At 38.3% G+C, this 19,796-nt stretch overlaps 1 protein-coding gene and 1 long non-coding RNA gene across 19 annotated transcripts in view; both read left to right on the top strand.

Moving 5' to 3' along the window:
* Positions 1-19,796, top strand: part of FANCC (FA complementation group C) — a 303,173-nt gene that overhangs the window by 148,065 nt on the left and 135,312 nt on the right. The window lies entirely within an intron of this gene.
* LOC145518385 (uncharacterized) lies at positions 131-18,232 on the top strand. Its single transcript, XR_014062851.1, has 2 exons — positions 131-1,648; positions 16,205-18,232. It is a non-coding gene; the product is annotated as an uncharacterized LOC145518385 (long non-coding RNA).

Genomic DNA, 19,796 nt, shown 5'->3' with positions numbered 1-19,796 from the left:
TGAAAATCCTGCTAGCTCCACAGAGTCACCAGCACTTTATATTTTTAGTCTCTTATTGTTTTAGCCATTCTCATGGCTGTATAGTAGTCTTTTTTGTTTAATATAAATTTCCCTGATAATTTGATATAAAGCAGCCTTTCCTGTGCTTATATTTTCATTTGTAAAGTGTCTACTCAAATATTTTCCTCATTAAAAAAAATATTGCCTTCTTACTAAAGTGTAAGAGTGCTTTTTAAAAATATTCCAGATAGTGTTCCTTTATCTTTCATTAGAGCAAGTGTTCACTCCATTTGTGGTTTGCCCTTTCATTTTCTTAATAGTATATCTCAAAGTGATAAGTTTTAAGTTTTGTTGAAATTTATGTTTGTCAGTTTTCTCTTATGATGCAGAGTTGTGTGTGAAGATTTTGCCTATACCAAGTTTATATAGGCCTTCTCTTATGTTTTCTTCCAAAAAGTTTTATAGTGTTAGCCTTTGCATTTAGATATACAATCTGTTTTGTGTTAACTATCTTATGTAGATGTGAGAAAACGGTAGAGATTTGTTTTCTCCTAAATTGATATCCAGTTATTACAACCATATTTATTAGCAGTTTCTTAAAAATTGTTTGAAATTATTTTGATTGGAATCTATAGATCAATTTGGGGACAACTGAGTGTTCAGTGTTGAGTGTGCTAATTTGTAAGCACAGTGTAGCTGTCCATGTCTAAGTCTTTAACATCTGTCATCAGTATTTTGCAGTTTATAGTATATATTTCTTGCTTATATTTTGTTAAATTTATATCTGAGTATTTCATATTTTGGGATGCTTATTATTAATTTCATTTTCTAGTCTTGTCTGGCCAGTTTATGTAAATAAACTTTTTAAAATTGACCTGGTATCCTGGGACCTTGCTATACTTACTAGCTCTATATAGATTCTTTAAGATTTTGTACATAGTCATGTTTCAGTATTCACTTCCCCATCTGTGTGCCTTTAGCTTTTTTCTTGCTTAATTGAAATGGCTAAAACTGCACTACAGTGTTGAATACATGCTGTGAGAGTGAACACCTAGCCTGTTTACTGATCTTAAAGCATTCGGCCTTTCAGCATTAAGCATAACTTTAGTTTCCATAGGTATCCTTTATAAAGTTGAGGAAATTCCCTTCTATTTATAGTTCATTGAAAGTTGTACAATAAATGAATGCTGAATTTTTATTTTTTAAATGGTGGTAAAATATAAATTTATCATTTTAGCTATTTAAGTGTACAGTTCAGTTGCATAAAAATTTGCACTGTTGTGCAACCACCATCACCATTCATCTTCAGAATTTTTTCATCTTACAAAATTGAAACCCTATACCCACTGAACAAGAACTCCACATCCTGAAGCCCTAGGTAACCCTTGTGTTTTCTTCTTTCAACTATTGATTGTTTAAGAGTGTGTTGTTTAATTTCCACATACATGTGATGTTTCTATATTTTATTCTACTATTGTTTTCTAGTTTCATTCCATTGTGACTGAAAAAAAATACTTTGCATGATTTCTGGCTTTTTCAATTTATTAAGACTTGTTTTGTAGCCTAAGGTGTGGTTTCTTTTAGAGAAAGTTCCATATGCATTTGAGAAAAACGTATATTCTGAGGTTATTGGATGGAATGCTGCTAAGTCACATCAGTCGTGTCTGACTCTGTGCAACCCCATAGATAGCAGTCCACCAGGCTCCTCCGTCCCTGGGATTCTCCAGGCAAGAATACTGGAGTGGGTTGCCATTTCCTTCTCCAGTGCATGAAAGGGAAAAGGGAAAGTGAAGTCGCTCTGTCGTGTCCAACTCTTCGTGACCCCATGGGCTGCAGCCTACCAGGCTCCTCCGTCCATGGGGTTTCCCAGGCAAAAGTACTGGAGTGGGGTGCCATTGCCTTCTCCATGGATGGAATATTCTGCACAAAAGGAAAAATCCTATCAGTCAGGACACATATGTAGTAAAGGTTGTAGATCAACCAATTATAAAGCTGATAGGAAGTTTAAAAGACAAAATAGTAAGATTATCAACATCTAGAATAAATAGTTAAGAAATACACAAAACCAAAATGTGCAAAATATAATGTCAAAACATTAAATGGAGGGAAAAGGGTAAAAAGGCAGGGTTGTTAAAATGTGTTCAAATTTAAGAGATTATCAACTTAAAATAATCATATGTATATATATATGAACAGATACATATATATGTGTATATATATATACACACACACACACACACGTATATATAAACTGCATCATAAACACAACCAAAAGTCTGTAATAGATATACAAACAAAAAAGAAAGGAATCCAAACTTAACACTAAAGATGGCTATCACACCACAAGGGAAAAGAGCAAAAGAAGAAGAAAGGAATAAAAAAGAGCTACAAAAACAACCTGAAAATGATTAAGAAAATGGTAGTAAGTACAAGTGAAAGTTGCTCAGTCATGTCCAACTCTTTGCAGTCATGTCCGATCTCTATACAGTCCATGGAATTCTCTAGGCCAGAATACTGGAGTGGGTAGCCTTTCCCTTTTCCAGGGGATCTTCCCAACCCAGGGATCAAACCCAGGTCTCCGGCTTTGCAGGTGGATTCTTTATCAGCTGAGCCACAAAGGAAGCCCAAGAAAACTGAAATGGGTAGCCTACCCCTTCTCCAGCAGATCTTCCCAACCTGGGAATCAAACCAGGGTCTCCTGCATTGCTGGCAGATTCTTTACCAATTGAGCTAAGAGGGAAGCCCTAGTAAGTACAAACTTATTAATAATTATATAATTATTTAAACATGAGTGATTAGATGCTCCAATAAAAAACAAAGAGTGGCTGAATGGATGCAAAAACAATTCCCATATATGCTGTATATAAGAGACACTTCAGATCTGGACACACTCAGGATTATAGTGAGAAGTAATGGAAAAGGTATTCTATGCAGAGGAAATGAAAAGAAAGCTGGAGTAGCAATACTTTTATGAGACAAAATAGTACTTAAAGTAGACTCTAAGAAGAGACAAATGAGGACATTACATAATGATATAAAAATTGACCCAAGAAGAAGATATAACAATTGTAAATATATATGTATGTGTATATATATACACACACACACTTAACATAGAAGGACCTAAATACATAAATCAAATATAAACAGACATAAAGAGAGAGAGTGACAGTAACATGGTAATAGTAGGGGACTTTAACATTCCACTGACATCAATGGAGAGATCATCTAGGTAGAAAATCAGTAAGGTAACACAAGCCATAACACATTAGACCAGATATATTATGTATAACATTCCGTTCAAAAGCAGCACAATGTATATTTTTTTCAAGTGCATATTCAGTGTTCTCCAGATAGCTCAGTTGGTAAAGAATCTGCCTGCAATGCAGGATACCCTGATTCGATTCCTGGGTTGGGAAGATACCCTGGAGAAGGGATAGGCTACCCACTCCACTATTCTTGGGCTTCCCTTGTGGCTTAGCTGGTAAAGAATCCGCCTGTAATGTGGGAGTCCTGGGTTCGATCCCTGGGTTGGGAAGATGCCGTGGAGAAGGGAAAGGCTACCCACTCCAGTATTCTGGCCTAGAGAATTCTATGGACTATACATGGGTTGCAAAGAGTTGGACACGACTGAGCGACTTTCTCTTCACTTCACTTAACTAGGTTACAAAACAAGTCTCCATAAACGTAAGAAGATTGAAATCCTATCAAGCATCTTTTCCAACTGCAATGGTATGAGACTAGGAAAAAAAAACTGCAAAAAAAAAAAAGTCAAAGAGGAAATTTAAAAATACCTAGAGACAATGAAACATGAAAATGAAACCAAAAACACCACACTCCAAAACCTATGAAATGCAGCAAAAGCAGTTCTATAAGGGAGATTCTTAGTGATACAAGCCTACCTCAGGAAACAAGAAAAATCTCAAATAAACAACCTAACCTTGTACCTAAAGCAACTAGAAAAAGAAGGAGAAACATCCAAAAGTGAGTAAAAGGGAAGAAATCATAAAGATCAGAGCAGAAGTAAATGAAATGGAGACTAACTATCAATAAAAAAGATTGATGAAACTAAGAACTAGCTTTGAAAAAGTAAAATGATAAACCATTAGCCATACTCATTATACATATGGATGTGAGAGTTGGACCATAAAGAATGCTGAACATCAAAGAATTTATGCTTTCGAATTGTGCTGAAGAAGATTCTTGAAAGTCCCTTGGACTGTAGGGAGATAAAACAGGTCATTCCTAAAGAAAATAAACCTGAATATTCATTGGATGGACTGATGTTGAAACTGAAGCTCCAATATTTCGGCCACCTGATGTGAAGAGTTGACTCATTGGAAAAGATGCTCATCCTTGCAAAGATTGAAGGCAGAGGGAGAAAGGTGCACAGAGGAGTAGATGGTTAGATAGTACCACGAACTCAATGGACATGAGTCTGAGCAAACTCCAGGAGACAGTGAAGAACAAGGGAGCCTGGCATGCTTCAGTCCAAGGGGTCACAAAACATTGGACAGGACTTAGCAGTTGAACAGCAACAACAACATACTCATCAAGAAAAAAAGGGTGGGGGGAGGCCCAAATAAAGAAAATCAGAAATGAAAAAGAAGTTACAACTGACAGCACATAAATGAAAAGGATCATAAGAGGTTACTATGAATAATTATATGCCAATAAAATAGACAATGTGGAAGAAATGAACAAATGCTTAGAAACATACAGTCTCCTAAGATTGAATTAGGAAGAGATAAAAAGTATGAAAAGACTGGTCACCAGTAGTGAAATTGAATTTAATCAAAAAACACCTCCAAAAACTTAAATCTAGGATCAGATGACTTCACAGGTGTATTCTACCAAACATTTAAAGAAGAATTAATACCTTTTTCTTCCTAAAACTATTCCTAAAAACTGCAAGAAGGAATGCTTCAGAGTTTATTCTATAGGGGCAACATCATCCTGAATCTAAAATCAGACAGAAACAACACAACAATAAAAGGAAATTACAGGCCATTATCGATGATAGACAAAAATCCTCAACAGAATAGTAGCAAACCAAATTCAACAATACATTAAAAGGATCATATACTGTGATCAACTGAAATTTATTCTGGGAATGCAAGGATGGTTCAGTATCTGCAAATCAATCCACATTGATAAATTGAAGACTAAAAATCATAATTTTCTCAAAAGATGCAGAAAAGCTTTCAACAAAATTCAAGATCCATTTATGATAAAAAAAAAAAACCCTGAACAACATGATTATAGAAGGAGTATATATCAAAATAATAAAATCTGTATATGACAAAACATAGCCAACATTTTATTCAGCAGTGAAAAGCTGAAAGCTTTTTCTCTGGAATCAGGAACAAGACATGAAATCACTTTATTCAACATAGTATTAGAAGTCCTAGACAAGACAAAGAAAAGGCATCCAAATAGGAAAGGACAATATGGTCACTGTTTGCTGGAGACATGAACTATGTGTAGGAAATCCTAAAGATACCACAAAAATTTATTGGAACTAATAAGTGAAATCAACAAGCTTGCAGGATACAAAATTAGTATACTGAAATCTGTTGTGTTTCTGTCCACTAATAATCAACTATCAGAAAGAGAAATTAAGAAAACAATCCCATTTATAATTGCTTTTAAAAAATAACATAAATATGAGTAAATTATACAAGGAGGGGAAAGATGTATACTGGCAAAACCAGAAACTCATTCATGAATGAAATGGAAGACAATACAAAGAAATGAAAAGATACATTGTATACACAGACTAGAAGAGTTTATATTGATTGCTAAAATGGCCAAACTACCCAAGGCAGTCTACAAATTCAATATGTTCCCTGTAAAAATCCTCATGACATTTTTGACAGAACTAGAAAAAATAATCCTAAAATACATATGGATACACAAATGACCCTGAGTAGCCAAAACAATCTTGGGACGCAAGAACAAACCTGGAGTTACTATGCTCCCTGATTTCACATTGTATTACTAATCTACAGTAATCAAAACAGTATGGTCCTGTTGGTAAAACAGACAGATAGATCAATGGAACAGGATGAAACCCAGAAATAAAACCACACTTACGTGGTCAGTTAATCTATGACAAAGGACACAAGAATATACAATGAGGAAAAGTCAGCCTCTTCACTCAATGTATGTGGGAAAACTGGACAGCTGCATGCAAAAGAATCAAACTAGATTAGTTTTCCATAGCATGTATAATAATAAAATGAATTAAAAACTTAAATGAAAGATCTAAAACCATGAAAAGCCTAGAAGAAATCAGGCATAATGCTCTTTGACATCACTTTTCACAATAGTTTTTTGAATCTGTCTCCTAGGGCAAGGAAAAAATGCAAAACTAAACAAATGAGACTGTATCAGATTAGAAAACTTTATATATAAACTATATAAACTAAATATATATATCTATATATATAAACTATATATACATGGAGTTAATATCCAAAATATGTAGGAACTCATGCAACTCAACATAAAAAAAATTAAAAAATAGGCAGAGAATTGAGGAGAGAACAAGATGGTGGAGGAGTAGATGGACGTGGAGTACGTCTCCATGGATACATCAGGAATAAACCTTCAGACACAGAACTGCATGCAGAACACCAGCTGAGAGTGGACAGGAGTACCTGACAACTGGAACAGAATATATAGAACCATGCAAAACTCCATAGGACGAAGGAACTAGGGGGGAAAACAGCAGTGTTAGTAGGACTGAACCTGCCCTCAGCAGGTGGGGAAACTGAAGCAGGGGTCCAATCCCCACATTGGGGCAATTGTCTGAGTCAGAGGAGAAACATTTAAGGCTGGGAGTGAAACAGCTTATCTGTGGCAGTCTAAATGGAATGCAGTCCTTGCTGCAGCCATACATACCCAGGACAGGGACTCAGGTCCCCTGGAAGGTGCAGTGGCTGGGAGCTAGAATTTAGGTATTGTGGAACACTCCCAAGGTGAGGGCTGCTGTTGACTGCGGAGAGACAGATAGAGGTATGTGAGGGAGGAGATTGTGGAGGGAAATGCCTGTGGAGGAAAGCCTGGCAGCCATGAAAGCAAGTTGATACTGCTGAGTCACATGTAGGGGGTGGAGCCATCACCATAGCCTCTCTCCTCACCTGCCAGCATTGGCAGCTGAACAATAGAGAAACTGGCCCATCAAAGGCCTAACACACTGAAGTACAGAATAGGTCCCCATCCAGGGTGCCCCTTTAAGTACCTGATGCACTGATCTACAAAGTAGGACCCCAGCCTGGGGTCTATGTGCCTGATGCACCAAACAATAGAGAAGAACCCCAGGCAAGGGAGCCCTCTAAATGCCTGAATGGGTGGACCTACGGAGAAAGACTGGCCAAAGAGGCCTTCTCATTGCCAGCTACAAGAGGCTCAAAAAACGACTCTGATAGGGCCATAACTCCTGCAGTGGAGGCAGTCCATGTCCATGCACACTTTGCACCACCAGGGTCCCCGCAAGCCAAGCAGCTGCACCACCTTCACACTCAGCTCTAACTGGGGCAGAGCTGCCATAGGCAAAAAAAAACTCTTGCATCTATGCACGCAGGGTCGCTTCAGTCATGTCCAACTCTTTGTGACCCTGTAGACTGTGGCCTGCCAGGCTTCTCTGTCAGGGGCTTCTCCAGGCAACAATACTGAGCATATTGGCCAATACTGGTTGCCATACCCTTCTAGAGCACTATATTTCCTGCTGCCCTAGCTGCCCACTCCCCTGAGTACCTGGTTATGCCAGAATCCCTGCGACCCAAGCAGCTGCACCATCTCCACACCTGGCCCTCACTGGGGCAGATCCAAGTCCTCCAAGGCAGTCTCAGGAGCAAACCCCAGTGGAAAATCCACATGCAGAGGTGGAAATAAAACTACAATTGAAACCAAGGGGCAGTGTGGCTAAGGAAGAGGACCCAAAACCTTCCCACCAGCTGTACAAGCTGCAGCTTAAATCCACACGATCAACTAGGCAGACTCTGTGTCTATGGAATATATAAAAGGACATTGAGAGCTCCTGCAAAAGAAAACACACTGGTTCTGATAGCTGTGGACATTGGAGGCAAGAACACACAGGAGTAGGACCAGATTAGAATCTGAGCTGCCCCCACGATAGGTCCAGAGATCAGCGCAGTGTTGGAGGGCATCCTAGGGAGGTGTGGTGGACTGTGACTCCCAGTGAGCAAAAGGACTCTGAGAGCAGTGACTCAAGAAAAACATTTATTATACTTATGTTTTGACTTGTTCTGTAGATTCTTTTGGATTTTTAAAAATTTTTTTCCTTTTTTTCCCCCTCTGTTGTCGATTTCATTGGCGCTATGAAATCTAATTAAGCTTTTGAGCTTTTTTTCCCCCCACAGTCACATTTTTATTGTTGTTATAAACCACTGCCTCTATGTTGGGCTTTTGCAGTTCTGTGGAGTTTTCCTTTTTTTTTCCTTTTCTCTTTTTTTAATTTTAATTTTTAATCCTATTATTATTTTTTTTTACTTGTTTTCCTTTGTTTGCTTTTCCTACTATTCTTTTCCCCTTGCAGTTAATCTTTAATGTATATAAATCTTCTTTATCTACCTCTATTTAGTTTCGTGTATCTATTCTTTCTTTTCTTTCCTTCTTTTCGTCTCAACATATTTGTTAGTTTTATTTTCATTGCTTTATTCCACAATTGGTACCTTGCTTTACTTTTGTTTTCCAGTTTGTGCTTCAGTTTTGTGGTTAACTGGTAGATATAATTTTTGGTTTCCTTAGTTTTCCAGGTAAGACTGTTGTACTTTATTTTTGTTGGACTGTTTTGATTTTGCTTTTGGGTGTATATGTATATATTCCACTATTTTAATTATTATTTGCTTGATTTTTTAACTGCCATTTGTCTGGTTTTCATCTTTGTTTTCTCATTTTGGGGTATTTGTTTTACTCTCACTTAATTCCACATCTATTTCGGCTTTATTGACTATGCCAAAGCCTTTGACTGTGTGGATCACATAAACTGTGGAAAATTCTGAAAGAGATGGGAATACCAGACCATCTGACCTGTCTCTTGAGAAACCTGTATGCAGGTCAGGAAACAACAGTTAGAACTGGACATGGAACAACAGACTGGTTCCAGATAGGAAAAGGAGTACGTCAAGGCTGTGTATTGTCACCCTGCTTATTTAACTTATATGCAGAGTATATAATGAGAAACGCTGGGCTGGAAGAAACACAAGCTGGAATCAAGATTGCCAGGAGAAATATCAATAACCTCAGATATGCAGATGACACCACCCTTATGGCAGAGAGTGAAGAAGAACTAAAGAGCCTCTTGATGAAAGTGAAAGAAGAGAGTGAAAAAGTTGGCTTAAAGCTTAACGTTCAGAAAACTAAGATCATGGCATCTGGTCCCATCACTCCATGGGAAATAGATGGGGAAACAGTGGAAACAGTATCATACTTTATTTTTGGGGGCTCCAAAATCACTGCTGATGGTGATTGCAGCCATGAAATTAAAAGACGCTTACTCCTTGGAAGGAAGGTTATGGCCAACCTAGATAGCATATTTAAAAGCAGAGACATTACTTTGCCAACAAAAGTCCATCTAGTCAAGGCTATGGTTTTTCCAGTGGTCATGTATGGATGTGAGAGTTGGACGCTGAAGAAAGCTGAGTGCCAAAGAATTGATGCTTTTGAACTGTGGTGTTGGAGAAGACTCTTGAGAGTCCCTTGGACTGCAAGGAGATCCAATCAATCCATCCTAAAAGAGATCAATCCTGGGTGTTCATTGGAAGGACTGATGTTGAAGCTGAAACTCCAATGCATTGGCCACCTCATGCGAAGAGTTGACACATTGGAAAAGATCCTAATGCTGGGTAGGATTGGGGGCAGGAGGAGAAGGGGACAACAGAGGATGAGATGGTTGGATGGCATCACCAACTCGATGGACATGGTTTTGGGTGGACTCCGGGAGTTGGTGATGGACAGAGAGGGCTGGTGTGCTGCAATTCATGGGGTTGCAAAGAGTCGGACACGACTGAGCGACTGAACTGAACTGAATGCCATAAAAGACCACTTATAGAATCTTTGTTTCTGACAAGAGATCAAGCTCTGAGCCTTTGTGGAGTGGGAACACTGACTCCAAGACCCTAGACTACCAAAGAATTAACCCTAGAGAGTATTTTACAGCTACATGTAAAAGAATGAAATTAGAACACTTCCTAACACCATACACAAAGATAAACTCAAAATGCATTAAATACCTAAATGTAAGACCAGAAACTATAAAACTCTTAGAGGAAAACATAGGCACAACACTCGATGACATAAATCAAAGCAAGATCCTCTATGACCCACCTCCTAGGGTAATGGAAATAAAAACAAAAGTAAACAAGTGGGACCTGATTAAACTTAAAAGCTTTTGCACAGCAAGGGAAACTATAAGCAAGGTGAAAAGACAACCCTCAGAATGGGAGAAAATAATAGCAAATGAAACCACTGACAAAGGATTAATTTCCAAAATATATAAGCAGCTCATACAACTCAATACCAGAAAACAAACAACCTAATCAAAAAGTGGGGAAAAGACCTAAACAGACATTTCTCCAAAGAAGACATACAGATGGCTAACACATGTGAAAAGATGTTCAACATCGCTCATTATTAGAGAAAAGGAAATCAAAACTACAATGAGATATCACCTCATACCAGTCAGAATGTTTATCATCAAAAAGTCTACAAACAATAAATGCTGGAGAGGGTGTGGAGAAAAGGGAATGCTCTTGCACTGTTGGTGGGAATGTAAACTGATACAGCCACTATGGAAGACGGTATGGAGATTCCTTTAAAAACTATGAATGAAACCACCATATGACCCAGCAATCCCACTCATAGGCATATACCCTGAGGAAACCAAAATTGAAAAAGACACATGTATCCCATTTTTCATTGCAGCACTATTTACAATAGCTAGAACATGGAAGCAACCTAGATGTTCAATAACAGATGAATGGATAAAGAAGTAGTGGTACATGTACACAATGGAATATTACTCAGCCATAAAAGGGAAGACCTTTGAGTCAGTTCTAATGAGGTGGATGAGCCTATAGCCTATTATACAAAGAGAAGTAAGTCAGAAAGGGAAAGATAAATATCATATTCTAACATATATATACAGAATCAAGAGAAATGGTGCTGAAGAATCTATTTACAGGATAGCAGTGGAGAAACAGACATAGAGAACAGACTTATGGACATGGGGAGAGGGGAAGAGAGGATGAGATGTATGGAAAGAGTAACATGGAAACTTACATTACCATATGTAAAATAGATAGCCAATGGGAATTTGCTGTATAGCTCAGGAAACTCAAGCAAGGGCTCTGTATCAACCTAGAGGGGCAGGATGGGAAGGGAGATGGGAGGGAGGTTCAAAAGGGAGGGGATGTATGTATACCTATGGCTAATTCATGTTGAGGTTTGACAGAAAACAACAAAATTCTATAAAGCAATTATCCTTCAATAAAAATAAATAAATTTTAAAAAATGTAGCAAACAATTCAGCAAAACATTAAAAAGCTCATTCACACACACACACACACACACACACACACACACACACACAAAATGCAGAGGATTTTAAAGTCAAGATGGCCGAGTAGGAGGAAATGGAGCTTGTCTTGCCCCACAAGTACATCAAGCATATATCTGCAAATGGAACAATTATCACAGAGCACCTGATGAATATTAGCAGAATACTTCAGACAACTAAGAAAACAATAAAAGTTTCCTCACAACCAGGCAGAAGAAAAGAAAGAAAAAAAGAAAAAAGGAATTGAAAAAGAGATTAGTAATCCTGGCAAGAAGTTGAAGGTGAGAGATTCCCACAGTGGGAGAGATCAGTTGGGACAGAAAGGGACTTTCAGGATATTGAAGAGGAATGCAGCAAATGGTCTGTGGAAGACAGGACAATGTAAGAACTGCATCTATGGTCTGTGCCACAGTCCTGTGCACCGCAGTCTGAATTGTGTGTCTCCTGTTGTGGTGGGGGCCTATGTGCTGGAAAGTTGGATTTGGAGCATGGACCCAGGGAGGAGACAGCTGTTGGCTGTGAAAAGACAGCCTGAACAGGCAGGAGTAAGGAGATCCACAACTGGGAATTTATGAAGTAGCCTGGGACACCACAGAAGCAAGGCATTGTTGTTGAGTAGCATGCAAACGATGGGGCCTACCTGCAGCCTTCTGCTTCTGTGAGCACAAGGAAGGGCACCCATCTGAGCAGGATTGCCCACCCCTCCAACCATGGCCTCCTCCACCCACGTAGACTGTGGGGTCCTAAGCACCACCCATGCCAAACTCTTGTCTTTTGCAACTGCCTATTGGTCTTCATTGTCACAGGCACTTGGCGTACACCCCAGTCATGGCCACCTTCACCCTCCCCACCTTGAGTGAGTAAGTGTGCCCCAATCAGCTGCAGCTTTCACCCCCTCTCACGGACACAGGGAACAGATGCCTGAGGGTGGCACACATGCAAAAGTGGGGCCTAAATCAAATCTGAGCCCCAGGGGCTATGTGAATAAGGAAGAGAATTGGAAATCTCTGTATGCAGCTGTACAAGCCACGATTGGCTTGGTAAATCCTACATGTGTAGAATATCTGATTAGATAATGAGTGTTCCTACAAGTGAGAGCAGTTTAGTTTTAGCAGCAGTGGACTTTGGCAGCAAGTACATGTGGAAGATGGGCCAGCCAGGTCACAGTCTGAGCTGGCCCCAGAGTGCCCACAGTGGATCTAGAGACCCACCTCCAGGTATTGGATGGCCTCCTGGGAAGGTTCTGGGTCACTGTGGTAGCAGGGACACTGATAGAGGAGGCCTCAGAATAATATTTTTATTACTGCTTTTCTTTTTTGTTTGTTTTGTTCAGTTTTGTTTCTTGTTATTATTTATTTTTTAATTTATCTTTTACTTTTTTTGTTGTTTTGTGTTTTTTTTTCTTGTTTCCATTCTTTTTTTCTTTTGATCATTTTATGTGTTTGTTCTATTTTTTCTTTTTTTTTTTTAGTTTGCTTTCTGTTTTTGTTTGCCATTTTTTAGTTTTGTTAGTTTAGTAGTCATTGATTCTTTTCATTTCTGAGTTCTGTTCATTGTTCTTTTGTTTTCTGTTTTTTTAATTTTTTCTGTTTGCTCTTGTTTTTATCATTTGTCTTAGGCTTGGTTTATCTGTTTGTTTTCTTTTTGTGTGTTATTGCTGCTGTTTGTTTTTGTTTTTGCTATTTATCTTGGGTTTTGACTGTTTTCTTGTCCTCTTTTTTTCATTCTTTTTCCTTTGGCTGTGCTGTGTGGCTTGTAGACTCTTGGATCTCCTGCCAGGGTTCAGGTGTGGGCCTCCAGGGTGGGAGTGCTGAGTCCAGGACTCTGGTTTGCTAGAGAATTCCTGGGCCCAGAGACTATTAAATTAGCTTGTGCTCTCCTGGTGGTATCTATGTTGACACATAAGACCCAGCTCCCCCAGCTGCCTTCAGGTTCCAGTGCTGGACACCTCACACCAAACACCCAGCAAAACAGGAACACCGCACCACCCATCAGCAGACTGTCTGCCTAAAGTACTGAGAAGTTCACTGACACCCCAAAATATACCACCTGATGCAGCCCTGCCCATCAGAGGTAAAAGAAAGCTCCACCCACCTGAGTGCAGGCACTAGTCCCTCCCACCAGGAAGCCTACACAAGCCCCTGGGCCAGTCTCACCAACAAGGGGGCAACCGAACAAAAGGAACTACAACCTTCGGCTTGTGGGAAGGAGACCACAAACACAGTAAGTTAGACAAAATGATACACAGAGAAATATGTTGCAGATGAAGGTGCAAGGTAGAAACGCACAAGACCAAATACATGAAGAGAAAATAGGCAATCTACCTGAAAAAAAGTTCAGATTAATGGTAGTAAAGAAGATCCAATATCTCAGAAATAAAGTGGAGGCACAGATACAAGAAATATTTAACAAGAACCTGGAAGAACTAAAGAACAATCGATGAACAAAAGAAGAATGGAAATAAAAAATACACTAGAAGGAATCAAAAGTAGACTAACTAAAGCAGAAGAATGGATGAGTGAGCTGGAAGATAGGATGGTGGAAATAACTATGATGGAGCAGAATAAAGAAAAAAGAATGAAAAGAAATGAAAAGGTCTTAGAGACCTCTGGGACATTAAACACACCAACATTTGAGTCCCAGAACGTTGAATTATAGGGATTTCAGAAGAAGAGAAAGAGAATGGGTCTGAGAAAATATTTCAAGTGATTATCATCCAAAACTTCCCTAACATGGAAATAGTCACCAGCATTCAGGAAGTGCAGAAAGTCAAACCCAAGGAGAAACACACCAAGACACATATTAATCAAACTAACAAAAACTACATATTGGATTGGCCAAAAAGATCCTTTGGTTTTTGAGTAAAATAAAAGATATTTTTCATTTTCAGCTAGAACTTTATTGAATGACGTATCCACCATTTTGTTCCACTAGCTTCTGTCATTTTTCAGGCAACTTCATAATGCCTTCTTCCCAAAACTTTTTATCTTACTGAGCAAAGAACTCTTCCAGATACTTTTTGCCGTCTTCAGGGGATTGAAATATTTTTCATTAAGAGAATTTTGTAAAAACCAAAGTAAGTGGACATCCAAAGATGAAATATCTGGTGAATACAGCCAGTGAATCAGAACTTCCCAGCCAAGCTGTAACAGCTTTTGCCTGGTTGTCAGAGAAACATGTGGTCTTGTGTTATCCTGATGGAAGATTATACATTTTCTGTTGACTAATTCTGAATGCTTTTCATCATATGCTGCTTTAAGTTGGTCAAATTGGGAGCAGTACTTGTTGGAATTAATCGTTTGGTTTCCTGAAAGGAGCTCACAATAGCGGACACCGTTCTAGTCCCACCATATACACAACATCACCTTCTTTGGATGAAGACGGGCTTTTGGTGTGGTTGGTGGTGGTTCATTTTGCTTGATCCACAAACTTTTCCATTCCACATTATTGTACAGTATCCACTTCTCATTGTCCGTGAAAATTTGTTTTAAAAATGGAACAATTTCATTACGTTTAAGTAGATAATTGCATGCAGAAATATGATGAAGGAGATTTTTTTCTCTTAACTTCTGTGGAACCCAAACATCAAAGTTATTAACATAACTAAGTGGGTATAAATGATTTTCAGTGTTTGATTTGGGTATTTTGAATATGTCAGCTATCTCCCACATTGTATAGCATTGATTATTCTGAATTGATGTCTCATTTGATCACTTTCAACTTCAAGTTGACTATTATTCAGCATGAAACTTTGCAAACCACTTTTGACATGTTTGATCAATCACAGCACTTTCTCCATCCATACAGTGCACAAATCTTTTTTTGCATCTCAGTTGCATTTTTGTGTTTCTTGAAGTAATAAAGCATAATATGCTGAAAATATCGCCTTTTTTCTTTTATTCTCAGTATTAAAGTGATTACACAAAAATTCACCAATTTTGATACATTTTTATGGTGAATGCACACTAATATTACAGCTGTCACAATACAATCTGACAAAATTACTCTGAATGAAGTTAAAGACAACTAAGTGCTGCTAGAGCTATCTTACAGAAAAAAACCAAACGAGTCTTTTGGCCAGTCCACTACAAAGAAAAAATATTAAAAGCACCAAGGGAAAAGCAACAAATTCAGCACCACCAAACCAGCTTTACCTAAAGAAAACCATATGATCATCTCAGTAGGCACAAAGCTTTTTAACAAAATTCAGCTCCCATTTATGATTAAAACTCTCCAGAAAGTGGATATAGAGGGAAGTACCTTGACATAATAAAGTCCATATGTGACAAACCCACAGCAGACATCATTGTCAATGGTGAAAAACCAAAAGCATTTCCTCTAAGATCAGAAATAAGACAAGAGTGTCCTCTCTCACCATGGAGAAGGCAATGGCAACCCACTCCAGTACTCTTGCCAGGAAAATCCCATGGACGTGGACAGAGGAGCCTGGTGGGCTACAGTCCATGGCGTCGCGAAGAGTCAGACATGACTGAGCAACTTCACTTTGACTTTTCATTTTCATGCATTGGAGCAGGAAATGGCAATGCACTCCAGTATTCTTGCCTGGAGAATCCCAGGGACGGAGGAGCCTGGTGGGCTGCCGTCCATGGGGTCTCACAGAGTCACACATGACTGACGCGACTTAGCAGGCAGGTCCTCTCTCACCACTTTTATTCAACATAGTTTTGGAAAGCCTAGCCACAGCAGTTACAGAAGAAAAACAAAAGGAATCCAAATTGAAAAAGAAGTAAAATTGCCACTACTTGCAGATGACATGATACTATACATAGAAAATGCTTCAGATTCCACCGGAAACCTACTAGAGTTAATCAGTGAATTTAGAAAAGTTGCAGGATAAAAAATGAGTACACAGAAATCTCTTGCCTTCCTATACACTAACAATGAAATAGCAGAAAGAGAAATTAGGGAAACAATCCCATTAGCATCGTAACAAAAGAAATGAAATACCTAGGAATAAAACTACCCAAGGAGACAAACCGAAGACAACACTTGGAGATGGAATGATATACCATGTTCTTGGATTGGAAGGATCAACATTGTGAAAATGACTGTACTAACCAAAGCAATCTATAGATTCAGTGCAATCCTTATCAAATTTAGCAGTGGCACTTCTCATGAAATTAGAACAAAAAGTTTTTACAATTTGTATGGAAACTCAAAAGGCCCCAAATAACCAAATGAATTTTGAGAAAGAAAAATAAAGCTGGTGGATTCAGGCTCTCTGACTTTGGATTATACTACAAAGATACAGTAATCAAGCCAGTATGGTACTGGCAGAAAAACAAAAATATAGATCAGTGGAATAGGATAGAAAGCCCAGAGACAAACCCATGCACCTATGTCACCTAATCTATGACAATGGATAAATAATATACAATGGAGAAAAGACAGTCTCTTTCAAAAGTGATAGTGGGAAAACTGGATAGTATCATCTAAAGAATGAAATTAGAACACTCCCTAACACCATACACAAAAATAAACTCAAAATGGATTAAAGACCTAAATGTAAGGGCACACGCTATAAAAACTCTTTGAGGAAGACATAGGCAGAACACTCTTTGCCATAAATTGCAGCAAGATCTTTTTTAATGCACCCCCTAGAATAATGAAAATAAAAAACAAATGGGACCTAATTAAACTTAAAAGCTTTTGCACAGCAAAGAATGCCATAAAAAAGCTGAAAACAAACAACCTTCAGCATAGGAGAAAATATTTTCCATTGAAGCAACTCACAAGAGATTAATCTCCAAAATATACAAATAGTTCATGCCCAATCAAAAAAATGGATGGAAGATCTAAATAGGCATTTCTCCAAAGAAGATATACAGGTGGATAGCAAACACATGAAAAGATGCTCAACATCACTGATTATTAGAGAATGCAAATCAAAAATACAACGAGGTATCACCTCACACCAGTCAGAATGGCGATCATGAAAAAAATCTACAGACAGTAAGTGCTGTAGATGGTGTGGAGAAAAGGGAAGCCTCTTACACTATTGGTGAGAATGTAAATTGATACAGTCACTATGGAGAACAGTATGGAATTTTCTTTTTTATTTATTTTGCCTGTGTTCTGTATTTGTTGCTACGTGAACTTTTCTCTAGTTGCAGTGAGCGGGGATTACTCTGTAGTTGCAGTGCATGGGCTTCTCATTGTATTGGCTCCTCTTATTGAGGAACATGAGCTCTAGGGTGCACGGCCTTCAGTAGTTGTGGCATGTTGGCTCTGTATTTGCAGCTCCCAGACTTTGGAGCACAAGCTCAATAGTTGTAGTTCTTGGATTTGGTTGCTCCATGGCATGTGGGATCTTCCCAGACCAGGGATCAAACCCCTGTCTCCTGCCTTGGCAGGTGGATTCTTTACCACTGAGCTGCCAAGGAAACCCAAGAGGTTTCTTAAAATGTAAAATGACCTGTCAATCCCACTGCTGTGCATATACCCAGAGAAGAACATAATTCAAAAAGGTACATGCACCCTAATATTCATTGCAGCACTATATACTATTGTAAATAGTATTTACTATTATAATAGCCAAACACTGAAACAACCTAAATGTCCATTGACAAATGAATGGATAAAGAAGTTGTGGTACATGTATTCAATGAATATTACTCAGCCATAAAAGGGAATAAAATTGAGTCAGTTGTAGTGATGTGGATGAACCTAGAACTGTCTTACAGAGTAAAGTAAGTTAGATGAAAACAAATATTATATATTAAACCATATATGTGTAATCTAGAAAAATGATATAGATGATCTTATTAACAAAGCAGACTTAGAGAGAGACATGCATGTAGACAACAAATGTATGGATACCAAGGGAAAAGAGTGGGTGGGAGATTGAGATTGGTATCCCTGATAGCTCAGTTGGTAAAGAATCCACCTGCAGTGCAGGTGACCCTGGTTCAATTCTAGGTTCAGGAAGATCCACTGGAGAAGGGATAAGCTACCCAATCCAGTATGCTTGAGCTTCCCTTGTGGCTCAGCTGATAAAGAATCCTCATGCAATGTGGGAGACCTGGGTTCGATCCCTGGGTTGGGAAGATCCCCTGGAGAAGGGAAAGGCTATCTACTCCAGTATTCTGGCCTGGAGAATTCCAGAAACTGTATAGTTCATGGGCTCGCAAAGAGTTGGACATGACTGAGTGACTTTCACTACCCTACACATATATACGCTACTATGTATAAAATAGATAAATGGAAAGAACTTACTGTATAGCACAGGGAAGTCTACTCATTGCTCTGTGGTGACCAAATTGGGAAGGAAATCCAAAAAAGAGAGCATACATATATACATATGGCTGGTTCACTTTGCTGTACAGATGAAACTGACACAGCAGTGTAAAGTAAATATACTCCAGTAAAGACAAAAAGAAGAATGGACAGAGGACTGAATATTTTTCAAAGAAAACATATAGATAGCCAACAGACACATGAAAAGATGCTCAACATCACTAATCATTAGGAAAATGCAAATTAAAACAGAATGAGCTACCACCTCACACCTGTCTAAATGGTTTCCATCAAAAAGCCTTGAAATTACAAGTGTTGCTAAGGATGTGACAAAGGAACCCTCATGTACTGTTGGTGAGATTATAAATTGTTACAGCCAGAATGGAAAACAGTTTTATGTTCCTCAAAAAATTAAAACTAGAGCTACCATATTTCACTTTTTTATATTTACCCTCTCCTCCCCCTGAAAAAAAAACAAAAAACAAAATCACTAATTCAAAAAGATATATGAAGTACAGTGTTCAATGTAGCATTACTTACAATATCCAAGATAAGGAAGCAATCTAAATGTCCATCAATAAACAGATAAAGAATATGTGATAAGTATGTATAATGGAAATTCAGTCAGCCATAAAAAATATGAAATCTTACCATTAAGGATAACATGAATGTATCTAGAAGGTATTTTGCTAAGTGAAACAAGTCAGATAGTGAAAGTTAAATGTTGCACTTATATGTAGAATCTAAAAAGCAAAACAAAAAACAGATTCATAGATACAGAGAACAAACAGGTGATTGCCAGAAGAGAAGGGGTTGGAGTAAGTGGGTGAAATAGCTGATAGAGATTAAGTAGTATAAATCTACAGTTATATAATAAATCAAAGGGATATAATATACAGCCTAAGGAATATGATCAGTAAGTAATATTGTAGTAATTTTGTATGAGGGCAGATTG

Source organism: Giraffa tippelskirchi, chromosome 1 (genome assembly GCF_054371585.1).
Source record: "Giraffa tippelskirchi isolate mGirTip1 chromosome 1, T2T-mGirTip1v1.2.pri, whole genome shotgun sequence".
Classification (NCBI taxonomy): Eukaryota; Metazoa; Chordata; class Mammalia; order Artiodactyla; family Giraffidae; genus Giraffa; species Giraffa tippelskirchi.
This window is presented reverse-complemented; position numbering and strand designations above follow the sequence as displayed.